The following is a 19,741-nucleotide window of genomic DNA, read 5'->3' as shown; positions in this document are numbered from 1 at the left end:
CTGAAATTCCCTAACATTCAAATATATTTCAAGAATCTTCTTCAGATTTTTTTGAATTTGTCTAGGATTTTCAGGTGGAGCGGACCTGGTGTGATGGTTAATGCACGTGACTATCACGCCGAGGGCTAGGGATCGAATCCCACTCCCGACAAACTCGCCAAATGTGAGTTCTTCCTTCGGAAGGGAAGCGAAGCGTGGGTCCCGAGAAAAAACTCGTAAATACAGACAAAAAAAAAAAATGAATTTCAGCAAGGTATTACTTAAAAAGTTTTTTCATGGAATTTTTCAGGAATTCATCTTAAAATTTCTTCCAAGGCTTCCAAGAATTTCTTTAGGATTCAAATATTTCTCAAGGGATTTTTTTCACAATTTCTTTTAGAAGTTATACAAAAAAAGGTAGATTTTCCTTAATAAACCCTGAAGGAATTTCTAAAGAAATACCTGGTGGATTGTCTAAAGGAATCCATTAATAACTCCTGGTGATAACTTTGAAGAATCCTCGAGGATGTTTTTAAAAAGCAATGCCTGAAGTTATTTTTTTCCTGAATAAATGCCTGTTAGAAAAATTGAAGAAACTCCTTAAAATACCTCCTAGTCCTAACTTTTAAGAAAAAAATGTATAGTAGCTCTGAAGCTAATTCCAAGGAAAAATTGCTTGTAAAGTTTATGGAGGGATTCCTATGAAATCAGTAAAAAAATGTCTGAAATAATTTCTTGAACATTTTTGCAAAAAATTCAGACAAACGACTGGTTGAATACTTGAATAAATCCCTCAATTATTTGTTTAGGGATCCCTGGAAGGTTTTTTGGAAGAATCCCTGGAAGAACTCCTTGGGATACTTCTGGAGGAATTCTTAGAAGAATTTCTTGAACAAGTTTTGGAGAGATTTGTACACAAAATCCCTGAAGTACTGTCTGGAGAAATTTTTGAGGTGAATCTTAAAGATACAAAAATATTAAATTATTTTTTAAATGAATCGAAGAACAACATAATCTTTAGAGAAATTTCTAAAGCATCATCGAAAATGTTTCTAAAAATTCTCTTAAGAAGGATCTGAATAAATCCTAAGTAGTACCTGGAGGAACTTCTGGGGGAATCCCCAGAGGTATATCCAGTAAAATTTCTTGAGATTTTGCAGAGAAATTCTTAAATATAAGCTGCAGACAATATTAGGAATAATTCCTGCAGATTATTAAATATTAACATTATTTTGAAAGGAGTTCCTGAAAAAAAATCCTTCTAATGGAAAATTCTAGTGGAGTTTACAAAATTATCTCCGAATTTTTGTGAAAAAGATCAACTAAAATTGCATCTTTTAAAGAAATCTTTCTTTCATTTCGAATAAAATTCTGATAATATACGGGGGAAAAATCCTTCAATAATGTTTGAAGACATACATCAACGAATACGTGATCGAAATTTTGTAGCAATTATTGAAGAAATTTTTTCAAGAATCTCAGGAGCAATACCTGAAGAAACCCGTGGTCTAGTTTCAAGATTAATCTTTTGAGATATTTCTTTTGAAACTCCTGCAGAAGTCCCAATGGGAATTCCTTGACGAATTCCTGAAGAAATCTCTGGGGAAATTGCTGCATATATTATATAAAGAGATACCTGGCGAAACCTCAAGAGGATTGTTTTGGGGATTTTTTTTCCAGGGAATCCTGCGAAAAGCTTCTTTATATAAATATTTCAGAAAAAAAGTCGTTTCCCTCCCTTCCAACTTCCACTCACAGCACAGTGTATATATAACGCCTATAAGTTATGCAACCAAAGCGTGCTGTGCCGCTTGACCTTATTCACCTTATTCACCACACAATCTATCACGAACACTATAAATAACCCTATCCATGGATCGCATCACCGAGCCAACGGTGACTCCCAGATCTCCCATCCTTTCCGTCTAACAAATACCCCAGTCCGTGCGGGTTGTGGGACGCAGAGTGCTCTCGGTCTCTAGTAGCAACAACCAGTAGGGTAACCAATATAATTTGGACCCCCATATATTTTGGACCCCCTGTGTCCTTTTATCACAACTTACACAGGTTTAATGATGAGATGACGGAAATTTTTAGAATCATTCGCTAAATAAGATCGTTCTCCACGGGCAGCAATCATTTCCTCACTGGAAATATCCTTATTTGCCTTGAAATTATGTTTTGCTAATTTAGTCATCCGTGCGAGTGTCGCATCATGTTTACAAAAAGAGATTGCGGTGCTGAGGAAACTTGCAGATGTAAACAAAAACGTTTATCATTCTAGCGCATTAAATTCGCAAAGTTCGTCTAATCTGCCTTTGTCAATCAAGTAATTAGGATATAATCCAGCATATTCAAGCGGCAAATTCTTCCAAAATAGTTTCAAACGAGTTTAAATACCGGGTGTCCAAAATATATACTGAAGAGGGTCCAAAATATATTGGGGTGTCCAAAACAGTGAAAACTGATGCTTCAAAAATCAGTTATTTTCATCAAATTTTCAGCCAGAATTGACCTTGTGGGTATTTTTAATGGACAGCGGAGGCTTTTACGAACATACTAACATCATCATTATGTGTAAATACCCTCTGAATCTGTTTGATTTTGAATTAAATTCAAACCAATGTCCTCTAGGGGTCCTAAATTCAACCGTTACCCTACACTCTAACATTCCTTTCCCTTCCCAGCTGACTATAAGGACTTGGCCGGCGCCGTTATTGATTAAATATGCATGAGCTGCTAAAATTGCACTTTGAGAATAAGTGGAATGTCCCAGCCCCTTATTCAGTTGGATCACAGTGCAACTGGTGCCAGTTCAGATCAATCACGGAGGAGCAACCATTGACATGTATAGTCAGAATTGATCGTTTGATCGTTTTATATAAATATTTCAGAAAAATGTTGACAAATGCTGAAATGATCCCTAAAGAAATACCTAATCCTGGAAAAAAAAATGCTGATTATTCTTAAATTAATTGTCGAAGAAATCTTTCCATGGGTTTTCCATGGGGCTTACCTGTATAGGGGGCTCCTGAAATTTGTAAAACTTGAGTAACCAGCTCTGATTTTACCATAACTGCCCAAGTAACATTTTGACAACCTTTCGGTTTTGGTGGCATTTTATAATGGTTTTATTCCAGCTAGAAAAATGCTGTTCAGTTTACACGATGCATTTAAGGATGCTCATATCCTGCATTTCAAATGTTATATTTTTGCTGTTCGCAAAACGATTTGTAGACAGGTGCTTGAGTCAAAACACGTTTGGCTTTTGGACAAAGCTTAAAACGGCATTCTGTGTCTCTTAAAGTCAACAGAACAAAACGTTCGAACGAGGTTTCATAGATATCATTATAAATTATTTTATTAGAGCATTTTGTTTTCACAAATGCCACCACACCAACCGACGCAGCAAATATTGCCCTGCGACATCGCTATCACTCATCGTTTTGTTTCCTCGAAATGTTCCTGGAAGACCTGTTTAATAACATGTTTTATTAGTTTCAATAACAACTTAATAACAGCGAATTTTTAAAATATTTCAATAACAAATTTTGATATGAATACGTTTTTTTTCCTGTTGGGTACATTTTCCACTGCGACCAGTTTTTTGATCTATTGTGGACGGCCCCGTTTTAATGTTTTTGCCCATATCAGTGTGTCATATCACTATGAGTTTGAGTGATTTCCACTTGCTGACTGTAGGCATTATCCCAGTACGGTATAACAGATCGAATGAAATGTATTACCTTGCTAGGAGAAGTCATCCATACATCTGATGGTTTTATAAAACCTTTATCGAAAAATTTGCATCTTTGTTGGAAAAGTGCTTCACAGGTACATAACAAATGTTCAGAATCCTCCTTGTCCCTATTACAGAAACGACAGGTATCATCTTCGAGTATACATAGTTGTTTCAAATGGTATTTACTTGCACAGTGCCCTGTTATAAGGCCACAAAAAGTATTCAAGTCTTTTTTTGACAGGCTAAGAAGTTTTTGTGTTATAATTTTGTTAGGTACTATAAATCGTTTCGATTGTCGTGCTGCTGTCGTTTTTTGCCAGGCATCATCAATCATCTTCTTTTCCCAGTTCTTTAATTCCATTTTGAAGGTACATTCTGCGGCCCCACATAATGGCTCTGGACCTAGGAAAGAAGTTGATGACCCAAGTCTTGCTAAACAGTCTGCTTTTTCATTACCTTCAATTCCACAGTGCCCAGGTACCCAGAAAAAGTTTACCGAACATTTTTTAGATACCTTCTTGTGGTAGATAAGATGTGGATTATGAAGAATACTGATGTGCAAAAAATGGTGCATGCCTATTATATTGAAATGTAATATTTACTTTCTCCGTGTACATAATGATATCGCCCAGATCTGGATGCAGCGAGCTTTTATTTGACGTTTAGGCGAAAGCTCGTTCGACGCGGTCCATTGACGGCATTTTGTTGTATTGGTTTGAGCGGGAATGGAATGCTTCTCGTTTCAATGAAACGGTGCATACAGACACAAGCATTAGCACACACCCGCATGGTCGGGGTATGAACGGCGAACGAGTGGTTGAAAGAGAGAGAGGTGTGCGGCAATGGTGTTGAGCATGAATGGGTATTGGTGTGTGGGATTTTGGAGACTGGCGCGATCGGCGCGATACGCTGCTAGATGCTTCAGTTTGCTAACGACTTTTGTGGCGGTAAGACGCCTTTGCAAATTTAAGTGACGGTTACCACAATGGCGTAGCCGGTAGCATCAAGATGCTCCCGGATGGTGAGTATAACTGCAAAAGTGAGTGAAAAACAGTTAAAATGCTTGCGACAGGTCAAGCTAGAAAATAAACATGAAGCTTGCGACAGGTCAAGCCAAGAAAAAAAGAAGCTTGCGGCAGGTCAAGCCACGAAAAAAGAAGCTTGCGACAGGTCAAGCCAAAAGGAAAAAAGCTTGCGACAGGTCAAGCCAAGAATAAAAGATGCTTGCGACAGGTCAAGCCAAGGAAAAAAGCTTGCGACAGGTCAAGCCGAAGAAAAAAAAAAGCTTGCGACAGGTCAAGCCAAGAATAAAAGATGCTTGCGACAGGTCAAGCCAAGAAAAAAAAGCTTGCGACAGGTCAAGCCAAAGAAAAAAAAGCTTGCGACAGCTCAAGCTAAGAAAAAAAAAGATGCTTGCGATATGTCAAGCCAGAAAAAAATTAAAGGGTTAAGCTCAAATGATAAATAAGTGAAAGGTAATGCCAAACTGAAAAAAAAATATTAGTTAGATTTTCGATCATGTTAGGATCGAATTAGAATTTTACATGAATTGCATTTGATTCAATTTCATTTTGGTTTGTTTCCTTTAAACGAGATCATTTAGTGATATTTTGGTAGAATAAATTTTACTAATTTTTTGAGAGTGGAGAAGGGAGCGAATGTGGTAGATAAGATGTGGATTATGAAGAATACTGATGTGCAAAAAATGGTGCATGCCTATTATATTGAAATGTAATATTTACTTTCTCCGTGTACATAATGATATCGCCCAGATCTGGATGCAGCGAGCTTTTATTTGACGTTTAGGCGAAAGCTCGTTCGACGCGGTCCATTGACGGCATTTTGTTGTATTGGTTTGAGCGGGAATGGAATGCTTCTCGTTTCAATGAAACGGTGCATACAGACACAAGCATTAGCACACACCCGCATGGTCGGGGTATGAACGGCGAACGAGTGGTTGAAAGAGAGAGAGGTGTGCGGCAATGGTGTTGAGCATGAATGGGTATTGGTGTGTGGGATTTTGGAGACTGGCGCGATCGGCGCGATACGCTGCTAGATGCTTCAGTTTGCTAACGACTTTTGTGGCGGTAAGACGCCTTTGCAAATTTAAGTGACGGTTACCACACTTATGTAGTAATTGAATGCATTCCCAAACTAATTTAGAAGTACACGTAAAAGATTTTAACGCTTTTAATGCAGCTTGACTATCAGAAAAGATACATATGTTTGCATTTCTATAGTTACGTTTTAAACAAATATAGGCACATTCACATGCACATGCTTTTTTTTCTGTAGCGGATAGGATTTTCTCCAAAGTCCCATATGCATTCAATGGGGTACGCAACAATAGGATCTATTGTTAAATGTTTCATTCATAATTGGGACGCTATTGTTGTCGCAAGCGATTTATTATCGAAAACAGAGAGAAACAATAGTTTTCGTTTATTTTCCAAACAACTTACGATGAAAAACTACCGTCGTTTTGAAACCCTTTATTAGGTGGTTCTTTCATTGTTTATAAGATTAATTTACATTATTACCTCATTGATTGATACATTTATCCAAGTGTATCTAAGTGGGCTTGATGCAGTGAAATCAATAAAAATAAAATGTCTAAAAATAATTAATGGAGTTCTTGATGACTTATTTTTTTTACATTTTTGCCAAAAATGTGTTGTTTGTCTTTGAATTCCACCAGTTGATCCAAAATGTTTCATAAAATGGCTAACACTCTATTACACTCTCTTTTTTCGTATTCATACCTAACTGAAACTGGGACAGGTATACTTTTCAAAGTGCTTATAAAACAAAAGGCTGATAAGTTGGTACTGCCACAGTTAAAACGTAATGTAAGTAAGAAGAGGAACTGATGACAAAATAATGTTTTCTCTTACCGTTCCTCACGGAATGCAGTGAACAACGAAAATCTCGAATGGTGTAGTTTTGATTGCAAAGCTAGTTATGTTGTAATATTAATGATCAAATATTTGTACAGTCTCAATAACACAATAATAACTGAACTTGTGCTACAACAAAACATGTTATTGAAATGTAATTTAAAGAAAATATTCCAAGAGCACGATCATAACAAAATAAGATTGCCCAACAGAATATGTTATGGAATGGTGATGACTTAATAAGTTAATAATAACAAACCGAGATATAAAAACAGATTTTGTGATTCCGTTGTTATTATTTTGATATTTTCCTCCGCTCGGGTGAACAGGTGAGAGATTATGCATAAGTTCTTTATCACGGAATGCTACAAACAACGTAAATCTAATGATGTAGTTTTGATTTCAAAACTTGTTACCGTTGTGATATTAATGATCGTACGCCCGCGAGTCCCACAGCCGCAGTGACATTCGCAAGGCAATACAAAAGAAAACATGTTCCAGCCCAAAACAAAAGCACGTGGGTTTCGCGAAGTGACAGATGTTTTCGGATGTATTTGTTATGAACGACAAGAGTGGCTCAGTAAAATGAGTGTGCTTGCTATCAAACCCCATACAATGGAATAAAATACTTTTAGAATCTGGTAAGCTTTTATGATTAGAAAATATCGCGCTTATATCGGAAGTGAGAGGCAGGTAATCGCCATATTCTGATTTTTCTTGAGAGGCATAATAATAACTAAATTTGTGTTACAACAAAACATATTATTTAAATGCTATTCAATGAATGTATACCAATACCGTGCTCATAACAAAATAAGATTGCCCTACAAAAGATGTTATGGAGAATTAATGCCTTGATAAGATAATGATAACAAACCGAGATATAAAAACAGGTTATGATATTCCGTAGTTATTAATTTGATATTCTCCTCTGCTCGGGTGGAATTATACTCCAAGTGGAACGCGTCGCGGCCCAATAGGCCAAATAGATTTCGTGATACGGGGAAAACTGAATTTGAACGGTGAATCGGTGGCGTGAACTAGCGCGCAACACATACACGTCTCGATTTTCCATGACATTATTGGGTTAAACTACGGTGGTATCGGTAGAAGAACGGTGGCTGATGGAATACTCATGATGTGAATGCACATTGCAAAATGTTATGCTGATGTGGTAGCTAATATTCTTGCCAATATGTGAGAAATATGCGCGAAAAATAGTTAAAGCTTGAGCAACCAGCTACAATGTTGACACTATAGTGCCGCAGCTGTCAAAATTTTATTGCGTGCTGTTTGGTTTTCATAAAATCTGAAAAACAACCAAACAACTTTTTAACAGCTTTTGCAGTAACCTTTTGGCATGATAACTACTTTTATAAAAGCGATTTTAAACCATTTTGTATTTATACCTTCTTTTATAAAAGTAAAACAGCAATGCTGTTAAAAACTGTATTCATGCTTCCGCCATATTGATTTATTAGTTTTTGGTTTTTCATTCCGTTCGAAAAAATATATTTTTATTCTTGAAATTATACATATTCTCAAGGGGCATTTGTTTTTTGAAACTTTTTTGACACGTTTCACCGTATATTTTTAATGGCATTTAAATTTAGGTTTCGTCAACTTAAAAAAAATTGACGTGAAGTTTTCAGGCCACTGGCAGATTTTGCTTGGCAAGTTTTTTTTCTGGGTCATTATATTTTATGTATTGAAAATTGTTACAATAAATCTCATGTTTGATGAAGGTAGGAGGCGCCTAGATGAAGTTGCCTAAAAAAGGCTTTTATAAATGCCAATCTACTTTTTTATATAAACTCTTCAAAACCTTTGCCAGGTTGGGCCAACTGGCCAGATTTTACTCTTCCTGAGGTTTTGGTAGAGCAATGCGGATAAAATTGTCATGACAAGGGTTTTAAGCATGTTAGCTTGTAGGAACCTTGTAGTGTTGAATAAAACTAAAAATGTTAAGTACTCGGGTGGACTACTAGGCCTGATTGTATGTCAAGCATGCTTACTAGAAGGAAGAAATTACATCTTACCCAACCTTCTTTAGATGGAGTTCAAATTCAGTTCTCGGAAGAAGTTAAACATCTCGGTGTAACTTTGGACAAAAGACTGAATTGGAATTCTCATCTATTTAAACAAGGTAGTAGCTAAGGGTACAAATGCCCTTTGGGTTTGCAATAAAGCCTTAGGGAAAACCTGGGGGCTGAGACCAAACATGACAAACTGGATTTATGCAGCACTAGTCCGGCCAAAAGTTACATATGCTTCACTTGTATGGTGGCCTAAAACAATCGAGGTAACCGCTCAAAAGAAGCTAAGCAAGCTTCAAAGACTTGCTTACTTACCTTACCGGTCAGGCTAAGGCCGGGGTGGCCTCTGCTGTACATAGTAGTCGCCTCCATTCCACTCGGTCCATGGCTGTTTGCCTCCAGTTCCGCACTCTGCGTAGGGTCCGCAGATCGTCCTCCACTTGGTCGACCCACCTAGCTCGCTGCACTCCACGTCTTCTTGTTCCGGTCGGATGACTCTCGAGAACCATTTTAGTCGGGTTGCTATCCGACATCCTGATGACGTGACCCGCCCACCGTAGCCTCCCGATTTTCGCGGTATGGACGATGGTTGGTTCTCCCAGCAGCTGATGCAGCTCGTGGTTCATTCGCCTTCTCCAAGTCCCGTCTTCCATCTGCACTCCGCCGTAGATGGTACGCAACACCTTCCGTTCGAAAACTCCAAGGGCGCGTTGGTCCTCTGCACGTAGGGTCCATGTTTCGTGCCCATAGAGGACGACCGGTCTAATCACCGGTCTAATCACGAACTCTCTTGCAATCGGTGATAGACGGCGGCATAAAATTTGAGAGAGTATTTGGTAGGCAGCGCTCAGTAGTGTGATCGCGCGGTAGTTCCCGCAATCCAACTTGTCGCCCTTTTTGTAGATGGGACACACGATACCTTTCATCCATTCCTCCGGTAATACTTCCTCCTCCCAAATCTTGGTAATGACCCAGTGTAGTGCTCTCACCAGTGCTTCTCCACCGTATTTTAGAAGCTCGCTTGGTAGTTGATCTGCTCCAGCGGCTTTGTTGTTTTTCAACCGGCCAACCTCCTCCTCAATCTCTTGAAGATCAGGGGCCGGAAGTCTTTCGTCCTGTGCACATACTCCTAGATCTGTTTTAACCCGCCACCTTCGGTACTTGCAACGTCGCCATTGAGGTGCTCATCGTAATGCTGCCGCCACCTCTCGACCACCTCACGCTCGCTCGTGAGAATATTCCCGTGATTATCTCGGCACATGTCGGCTTGTGGCACAAAGCCTCTGCGCGAGCGGTTCAGCTTCTCGTAGAACTTTCGTGTGTCCTTAGCGCGGTACAGCTCTTCCATCGCTTCGCGATCTCGTTCTTCCTGCTGGCGCTTTTTCATCCGGAAGACTGAGTTCTGCCTGTTCCGCGCCTGTTTGTAACGTGCCTCATTCGCTCTCGTACGGTGTTGCAGCATTCTCGCCCATGCTGCATTCTTCTCGTTTTTCAACTGTTCACATTCGCCGTCGTACCAGTCGTTTCTGTGATTCGGAGTCGCGAAGCCTAGTGCTGTAGCCGAGGTACTACCTATGGCGGATCGGATGTCCCTCCAGCCATCTTCAAGTGTAGCTGCGCCAAGCTGCTCTTCCGTTGGTAGGACCACTGCTAACTGCTGCGCGTAGTCTTGAGCCACTTCTACGTTACGAAGTTGCTCGATGTTGAGCCGCGGCGTTCGACTTCGACGCGTGGTGATAACTGTCGAAAGTTTTGAGCGCATGCATACAGCGACTAAGTAGTGATCCGAATCTATATTCGCACTGCGGTATGTGCGGACGTTGGTTATATCCGAGAAGAATTTACCGTCGATTAGAACGTGGTCGATTTGGTTTTCTGTTTGATGGTCGGGTGATCTCCAGGTGGCTTTGTGGATATCTTTGCGGGGGAAGAAGGTGCTTCGGACTACCATACCACGGGAGGCTGCAAAGTTTACGCATCGCTGCCCGTTATCATTCGATACGGCGTGCAGGCTGTTTCGCCCGATTACCGGTCTGTACATTTCCTCCCTTCCTACCTGCGCGTTCATGTCGCCGATAACGATTTTCACGTCACGCGACGAGCAACCATCGTATGTTTGCTCTAACTGCGCGTAGAACGCTTCTTTCTCGTCATCGGGTCTCCCTTCGTGTGGGCAGTGAACGTTGATGATGCTGTAGTTGAAGAAACGGCCCTTAACTCTCAACATGCACATCCTTGCGTTGATCGGCTGCCACCCGATCACACGTTGTCGCATCTTGCCCAACACTATAAATCCTGTTCCCAGTTCATTGGTGGTGCCACAGCTTTGGTAGAAGGTAGCCGCTCGATGCCCGCTTTTCCACACTTTCTGTCCTGTCCAACAAAGTTCCTGCAACGCCACGATGTCGAAGTTGCGGGGATGTAGTTCGTCGTAGATTATCCTGTCACATCCTGCGAAACCTAGTGACTTGCAATTCCATGTTCCAAGTTTCCAATCGTAGTCCTTATTTCGTCGCGTGGGTCTTTGCCGATTGTATCGAGTCGTATTTTCTCCTATGTTATTCGCAATGGGGATTTTTACGGGTGGCTTATTGGGCCTACGCCAACACTCCTGTCTCGCCGGAGGGCCATCGTGCCAGTTCTGTTTAACGTCCCAACCAACACTGGGACGACCACGCTGATGGGGCTACCACCTTGGATCTAGCTGGGCGTGGTGCAGCGTTTCTTACTCAGCCGCTGGATGCCAGAACAGACGCTGTTTGAGCCGCACCTCCTTGGTGAACAGACACTCGGATCGTACCTCCTCAATCTAGCTGAAGTCAGAAGGACAACAGTGCCCAGGCTGCACTACCAGCTAAGCACACAACTCTTAGCTGGCGGTCTTTGTAATCGCTTGACCCGTGGAAGCATGAGGTAGGAACTTGTGAGGACCAGAGCTATATTGGACGCTCTCCTTGTCGACTCACCGTTTTGCAGCCCAAAGACTTGCATGTATATCAATTACAGGGGCAATAAAAAGCACACCATCGGTTGCATTAGATGCCCTTCTCAATATGCCCAGACAACCAATTTGCACGTATAATGAAGTTTATGTTCATGTTATACGTACTTTTATGCGGTAAAGTTACATCGCATAAGATGCAGTAAAAGTGCCTTATGCGTACAAAAGTGGACGCGCTATAGGTGCATTGACGGGAAAATAATGACGCTATATGACTTGAAGCGATATCTTATGCGATGTACGGTATGCACTACTGCGACGTAATATAGCACCTTATGCGACTTAAAAATATTCAAAATAAAAAAAATCTTGTCACCCAAGTATCGAACTAATAACCTTTGGATTATCGAGCCGCACTTCACACTTAGCATCAAACACTACTTATGAAACACATTGATTAAATGTCATGACATTCTAACTCACCTCAGTGCACTTGGAATGCAGTTGGTTTACGTGCGCTGTACGTGTTCGGCAGGCTCTTTGGAAATCAAAATGATGTAGCATGATTTCCCACACAGTTACCACTACTCCTCTCTTGCTAGCACCACTCATTGTTAATTATAAGGTCAACAAAACAAAAATGATGACTTTGTAACTTGTTTTGTAACCATAATGATAACTTTTCACTTTTTCTTTTAACTTTTTGGCACTTCAACAACACCTCTTTCATTGTAATCACATACAGGTATTCTTCGATATAAAGTACCCTCGATATAGAGTACCCTCGATATAGCGAATTCGATATAACGTACATTTTGCTTCGATATAACGTACAACATTGAAAATTTTTATTTTCCCCACGAATAAACTACGAAATCACTCGAATCAATGTTTTGTTGCAGCATTAGCCTTGTTACCCAGAATTAGCGCAATTTGGGGAAAAATTTAGTGTACGTTATATCGAAGCACAAAAAACGAAATGACTTTTTCGTCAAAACTCAAGTTTTTCATTATTGGTTTTGTAAATTTCACCGAAATCATTATTTTTGATTAATTTCACGTCGAATACATCAATACTAGCATAAACAATATTAAATTTTTCTCTGCTTCGATATAACGTACACTTGGATATAACGGACAAAGAGAGAACTTTTTTGTACGTCATATCGAAGAGTACCTGTATCACATCGCAATATGCCAACGTTAACGATTCTAGCTTATACGAGTTTGTATGTACATTTGAATGAGTTTATTTTCACTTTTATGCGATTTAATATGTACACCAATGCGAGTTAAACTGACATAATTAGAAAAGCACCAAGCTAAGTCGTATAATCATCGCAGTACGTAATTATGCGAATTCAATTGACACTTTGCGAGTTCAGTCGAACGCTTTTGCGAATAAGCAAAGTTCGTCGCAACAAAACATCGGAATATCGTCTACTACAATGTAGTCATGCATTATAAAAGGTAATTTGCACTCTTATATGATTTTGTCAGATACATCGCAGTAAGTTAAAAAAATAACATCATATGCGATAGTTGTCCCTCAGCCGTACATGTATGCGATAGTGACTTAAAATAGTACTTTATACGATGTACAGCGTGCATCCTTATGCGATTCCTGGTTGTCTGGGTGTTACCATTGCACCAATTTGTTCAACTGCAAGCGGCAAAAAGTGCCCTGCAGTTTCTGCGTGACAACAAACTGCTAGAAGGTGATCTAGTAGGACATTTGAAGATCGTCAAAGACTTCAATTTAAACTCAGATATTAAAACAGTAGAGGATTGGATGATAACGAAAACCAACTATGATGTTCCCTTTAATGTGGTTAAACCAAGCCGCTATATTTGGGATTCTGGTGGGCCAAGCTTACGTCCAGGTTCTATTGTATTTTATACTGATGGGTCTAAGAGTGGGGAAAATACTGGTGCTGGAGTTTTTGGCCCAGGTATAAGTAAAGCTATATATAGTATACCAATGGGATGTAGTCCCACTGTGTTTCAAGCAGAGATTCAAGCCATATTAGAGTGTGCTAATACTTGCCTGTGGAGAAATTACAGATTTGCTAAAATCTGCATCTTCTCAGACAGTCAAGCTGCTCTAAATGCGCTAAGGGCATTCACGTGCCAGTCCAAGCTGTGTGAGAATGCATTCTTTCTCTGAAGCAGTTGGCCAGTAGGAACGAAGTAACATCATACCCCGAGCAGAGGAGAATAGCAAGTTAATAACTACGAAATCACATAACCTGTTTTTACATCTTGTTTTGTTATTATTAAATTATCAAGGCATAGCATTTCCATAACAAATTTAGTTGGACAATCTCATTTTGTTATAATCAAGCTATTGATATACATTAACTAAATTGCAATTAAATAACATGTTTTGTTATTGTTGTACTATTGATCAGCTTATCACAAGTTTTGAAATCACAGCAACAATTCGACAATTATGACCTGTCCCTTTGTGTTGTTCCATTTTTGTATTCAGTTAAAGAGGGAATTCCTGAACGACTACTTTTAAGAATTCCTTAAATAATTTTCGGATAACCACTTGAAAGTTCTGGAGGAACCTTTCGATAAATCCCTGGAGAAGTCTTCAAGAGAACTAATGACGCAATTTTCTCAGAAATTCCGAAGTTAATTCTTCTGAGCAAATATTAGAATTCTTGGCAGAATCTTTTGAAAAACTCCTGGAGAATCCTTCGGAAAAACTCATGGTGAAATCCTCAAGAAAATTTTCAGAGAAATCTTAAGATGAACTTCAGGACTAATGATCACAGGAAATTCTGAAGAAACCCTTGAAGGGATTCTATGTAGGATTCTGGAGAAATTTCTAGAGGAGTCTTTGAAAATCCATGAAAGATTCCGTCCAAGAACTCTCGGAGAAATTTCTGGAAGATTTTTAGAGTCATTTATGGAAAAGTTTATGACCAAATCTATCGACAAATTTTTGGAAGAATTTTATGACAAAGTCATTTGATAAACATAAATGGAGTTTTTGACGGAATCTTCAGAGAAATAAACAGAGGAATTTCAGAAAAAAATATCGCAAACAATTCTGGTGAAAGTCCTGTAGGATTCATCAGAGGGAGTTTAGGAGAAATTATAGCAAATTTTTTGAAGGAATTCTTGTAGAATCCAGGAGGAATATTCGACATAATTCTTGAATCCATGAAAAATCGGAGGAATTAAAAGAATCTTTCCAGGAAAATTGTAATAATCTGTACAATATTCCCAATATCCCGAAAATTTTCTGCAAAACTGATAAGCATTCTAAAAATTCTTGAGTTTCTATGCTGCAAAAAAACAAAGGTCACACGTGCTCCGAAAACAATTAAAGTATAACAGTTTATAAATTACAGGGGAAAATTTAAGCTCGTCGTATTTGATAATATAGAAATTACTAAAGTTCGATTGTCTTGCAAATTCAAATCTCCTAGAATGAATTAAAAGCTGAATATAGTATTTTTCGTTCATTTGAAAATATTTCTTGCGTCAGAGTGATGAACCTCATGTTATTGGCGGGTTTGTGAGACAAAGCGAATAATTTTATATAATAAGTATTATAACTTATTTAGTAACAAGTTTGATAAATATCATAGCAAATTCTGCTCTTCGATTATTATCAATAACATATTAATATCAAAATTTGTTATTGAAAAGTTTTCCGAATTCACTGTTATTTAGTTGTTATTGAAACTAACAAAGAAAGTTATTGAAATGGTTTTCCAGGAACATTTTTTTGTTATGGAATTTGTTATTTTGCCGCTTATGACAGACAAGTTTGTAACACAATATGTTATGGTAATAACCTAAAACTAATCGATTTTATTATTCAGATATTTTGCCCAAATAACACAGCTCCTTATGCTGTTGTTATTCCCTTCTGCTCGGGACTGGGTGCCCGGCCATTGCGGAATTCAGGGAAATTAAACCCCGACAATCTAGCCAGACAGGGTGCAGCATCGAGCTTCGTAGGCCCTGAACCATTCTGTGGAGTTCCTGAGTGTACTCTTAGGACGAAACTAAAAATATGGGAAATGTCTATGGTAGAAACCAATTGGAATGCCACGGATACATCCAGACAAGCAAAAATATGTATAAGATCTAGTGCAGCAAAAGCCAGGACCATACTAAATTTAAACAAGAGAGACCTGAGGGTAATAACGGGCCTGATGACCGGTCACTGCCCCAGTAGGTACCATCTTCACAAAATTGGAAAAATGCAATCATCTGAGTGTCTTTTTTGCCAAGGTGAAAACGAAACCGCTGAACATTTACTCTGCAGCTGTGGAGAGCTATTCAATCAAAGGTTGTCAATATTTGGAAAAGGGTTATTAGAGCCTTTGGAAGTTTGGCAAAGTAATCCCAACAGGGTAATAGACTTTATAAAACGAGTTGTGCCTAGTTGGGATCGAGTGCTATATCAACCAATGTCCATCACAGCTCAATTGTGACAGGATAATCGATTAGCACCAAAATAAATATGGGTGATACCACAATATTCCTAAATAATGGACGCAGTGGTTAAAAGGCTCTACAGATGAGGAAAAAAAATGACAAGCATGCCGAAGGGGTTGGTGTTAAAATTTACTGCTGTTGTGTAGATCTATAAGAAAGTTAACACGAAAAAAAAAGAAAATGTATGAAGAACATAAACAAATAGCTTCAATGATATATTTTCTTGAATAAACATCAATTATCTTTGTTTTGACCGAACCTTTCTGTTTGTTATCCTGACTAAATGGGAAAAAACAAAGTTATTACAGGTTGTGTTATTGTGTTACAACGGTTGTTATTAAACATGTACCGTTAGTAGACAAAAAATCTATCAAAACTCGTTTCAATTAAAACAAAAATATGTATAATACATTGAGATATCTGTTAGAACACTTGACTATCACGCCGAGGACCTGGGATCGAATCCCACTCCCGACAAACTCACAAAATGTGAGTTCTTCCTTCGGAAGGGAAGTAAAACGTGGGTCCCGAGATGAACTAGCCCAGGGCTAAAAATCTCGTTAATACAGACAAAAAAAAAAAAAAAAAAACATTGAGATACGATCATAACAAGATTATATCAAATTTTGTTAGACTATACTTGCGAAATCATAACAAAATTAGAACAAGCTCTGTTATATATTACACACGTTACAAGTTTTGTTATAAATCTCTTGGCTCGAGAGACTGAAATAACAAAAAATATCAATCTTTTTCGCAACAACACAAAAAATCTTATAAATTCTGAAATAATTTTGTTAAAAAAATATTACAAATATTGCAATTAACGTGTTACGAAATTATGTTAGAGGTTATTATCTTATAATGTAACAAAAGTTGTTATGTTTGAAATAATAAAACAAGTTTTGTTATAATTATGTTACTGAAATTGTAACAAATGTTAATATAATTTTGTTATGGATATTCACATTAATAAATACTTTTAACAGAATCATATAAACTATTGTTATTTATAACAACAGTTATAATATTTTTGTTATGATCTGGTTATGTGCTTCTGGTCGGGATAACATTCCTGAGATATAAGTGAATTTGTCCCTACGGATTGTAGATGGGCAATGCCTCAGAAGTATGGTTGAATGCAGAAAAAATGGTGTCAAGCTTTTTCATTAAAACTTGTGCGTAGCATCTGTTTTTGATATAAAAGGTCGAGTCAAGTACAAGACACTGAAGACGACCTTATAGTTGAGGTCGAAATACGTATCTGTCAAAGGATGCAAATTCTTAGTGGAATTCAAAGGAACAGTACTTAACGCGACTTTCTTTTTTACATAAAAAATCTGTTTTTTTCCTTTTGCTTATTTTAAAAATCGAAGGAAAATAAAAATTCGAGAAAGTGAAAGCATTTAGCAATCCTGGGTTAAAAGCATTCAATTATCCTTGGCTACTTGGCTAATTTTGAGGCTGAAGTCAGAAAAATAGAAAAAAAAATCAAAGAGCGAGGTTTTTGGATAATTGAAATTATTTTACATCTTACATAGAACCGCGATGAACATTACTATCAGTGCATTTTTTTTCTGAAAGTTCTTAAAATAAGCTCAAACATCTTCGAAGACATTATTTCAATCAAATAAACAGTTATAATTATTTGAAGAAGAAAATACGTTTTTTACGTCCTTTCTCAAAAGTTGGGCGAGGAGAAATGTTTATTTGTTGATGCAAAAGTAAATGATTCATGAAATCCAGCGCATGAACAAATACTCATTCAAATTTTTAAATTATCGAGTCAAAAAACGGCTAGTTTTTTTTGTTGTTGACCTGGAAACGTTCTATAAGATTTTCATGTATGTGGCTCGGATGTCTGAAGGCATAACGGAGCCGAAAGTCGAAGTAAGTCTGACTTCAACTTCATATTTTCTCAATAATCGGTTAAGTAGTTGAGTAATTATTGGGTGGTGAGTATTTACCTACTGAGTTGTCGAATATGTGAGTGATTGTGAGATACATCGTGAAATATATGGTACGGAATTTTCGTCAATGTTACGTCTGCTTGTCTTTGATATCACAGAAATGTATTCATGTATCCATGTAGTAGCTGTGTGACATATTAAAAAAGACATTTTATGTATCTCCTTGTCATAGCCACTTCAATTTCTCCGGAGAAAATTATTACTTCTAGACGCCAACACCGATGGCGACCGGCCGTCATATAGCAGCGCCATTGACAACGTAGGTACTGCGATGAAATGTACCGCCTTGAGTCGTCGCGTTCAAGTGCCATACCGGAGTCGCACAGTCGGTGAAAGGTGCTTCCAGTTTGTAATGGTCTAATCATTACACATGTAAAACTTCTCCGCTACTTATGAGCGATTTGTACCGGAGATTATCCCACTTGAATCGTCGTCGGTCGGCACGGCGCGCGGTGATGCAATCGGCGCATCAAACAAATCCTTTCGAAAAAACTCTTTCAAAGCTGCAGTTATGATGACTTTACTGGAAATGTGCCGCCATCATCGATCGGTGCGTGCGCTTTGAATTAGGCACTCCAGAGATAACCACATGCGCAGGTGGTCTGCCCTTCTCCCAATAAACCAGGGAGGGCAGCTGTGTAGGCCAAACCACTCAATCGGTTCCGTGGTTTCGGTGAAATTTTCGGTGGCTTCATTATCCACTCCCAAAGTCCCAAAATGGTCCTGTAGCGAGACTAACGAATGACCTAGTCGCTGCTGGCTGTAGCCTCTTCAACTTGGAAAAAATGGAAAATTTATTAGCTAATTTCTATTATCTGGTCGTTTGATTTTATGGGTGCGCGCTTAGAGTGGAGAACCCTCTTCCTGCGCCCAGAGGGTCTCGCTTGAAATGAAATTTATAATCAATTACCCTCGGCAAACGGTGGCTGGCAGCCATTCAGAGAGAGTCAGTCAACGCGAGGGACTGCGAAGCATAAATTGGGGTGCGTGTCGCCTTTGAGCATTTTTTTTCGTCAACGTGTTCAAAGAGAAGATTGAGTCAATTTGGCGTTCATCGTGAAAAAAGGCGCTTCTGGGACAGTTTACAGCGATCTAGATAAAAACAAACATTATAGGGAGGCCTCTTGCTTTGCCGGCTGATGCGCTCGGTTGCTGGCTGATGGTCGGCTTGTTCAACTCCGCGGGATGTAGATTGTAGGCAGCCAGCAAGGCAGGTGCGAATCGAGTGGGATGTTGTGAAGCGCGCATTGCTTCTTTGTGGGTTTGTGAATTTCGTAGAATGGGTTCATATACTTGAGAAGATTGATTTATGATAGCAATAGATCGTTCCTAAGGACATCTGAGACAATTTATGTTTCGAAGGTATATGACTTAATGCAAGGTTTTTCCAATAAATTTTAAACCATTGCATCATCGGTGAGCGATATACAAAATTATTGGTTTCCTGTTGCATTGTTGATTATTGAGAAGATGATGTTGAATTCATTATGCTGTTTACTTACATTTATCAACTTATTTCGGGTGTCTTATTTTCATTCTTTACACATTTATGATCTATTCTTTATTTTTCTATTTCAGTGCTTGCACAGCCAGTATTGAAAAGCATCCTGGAAATATCAATTTTTATTCTGATATATTTTGCAACATAGGGTCTTGTACCATTTGGGCAAGTGTACCTATTTTGGGCACTCGCCGCTATAACTAAGTCAATT

General features: G+C 38.6%; 1 pseudogene; it reads right to left on the bottom strand.

Moving 5' to 3' along the window:
• LOC109622636 (adenylate kinase-like) overlaps window positions 1–19,277 on the bottom strand; it is an 86,886-nt pseudogene extending 67,609 nt beyond the window's left edge.
• Between the last annotated feature and the right edge of the window lie 464 nt (window positions 19,278–19,741).

This window comes from Aedes albopictus, chromosome 2, assembly GCF_035046485.1.
Source record: "Aedes albopictus strain Foshan chromosome 2, AalbF5, whole genome shotgun sequence".
Classification (NCBI taxonomy): domain Eukaryota; kingdom Metazoa; phylum Arthropoda; class Insecta; order Diptera; family Culicidae; genus Aedes; species Aedes albopictus.
Note: the sequence above shows the minus strand (reverse complement) of the source record. Positions and strands in the feature narration are given on the sequence as shown.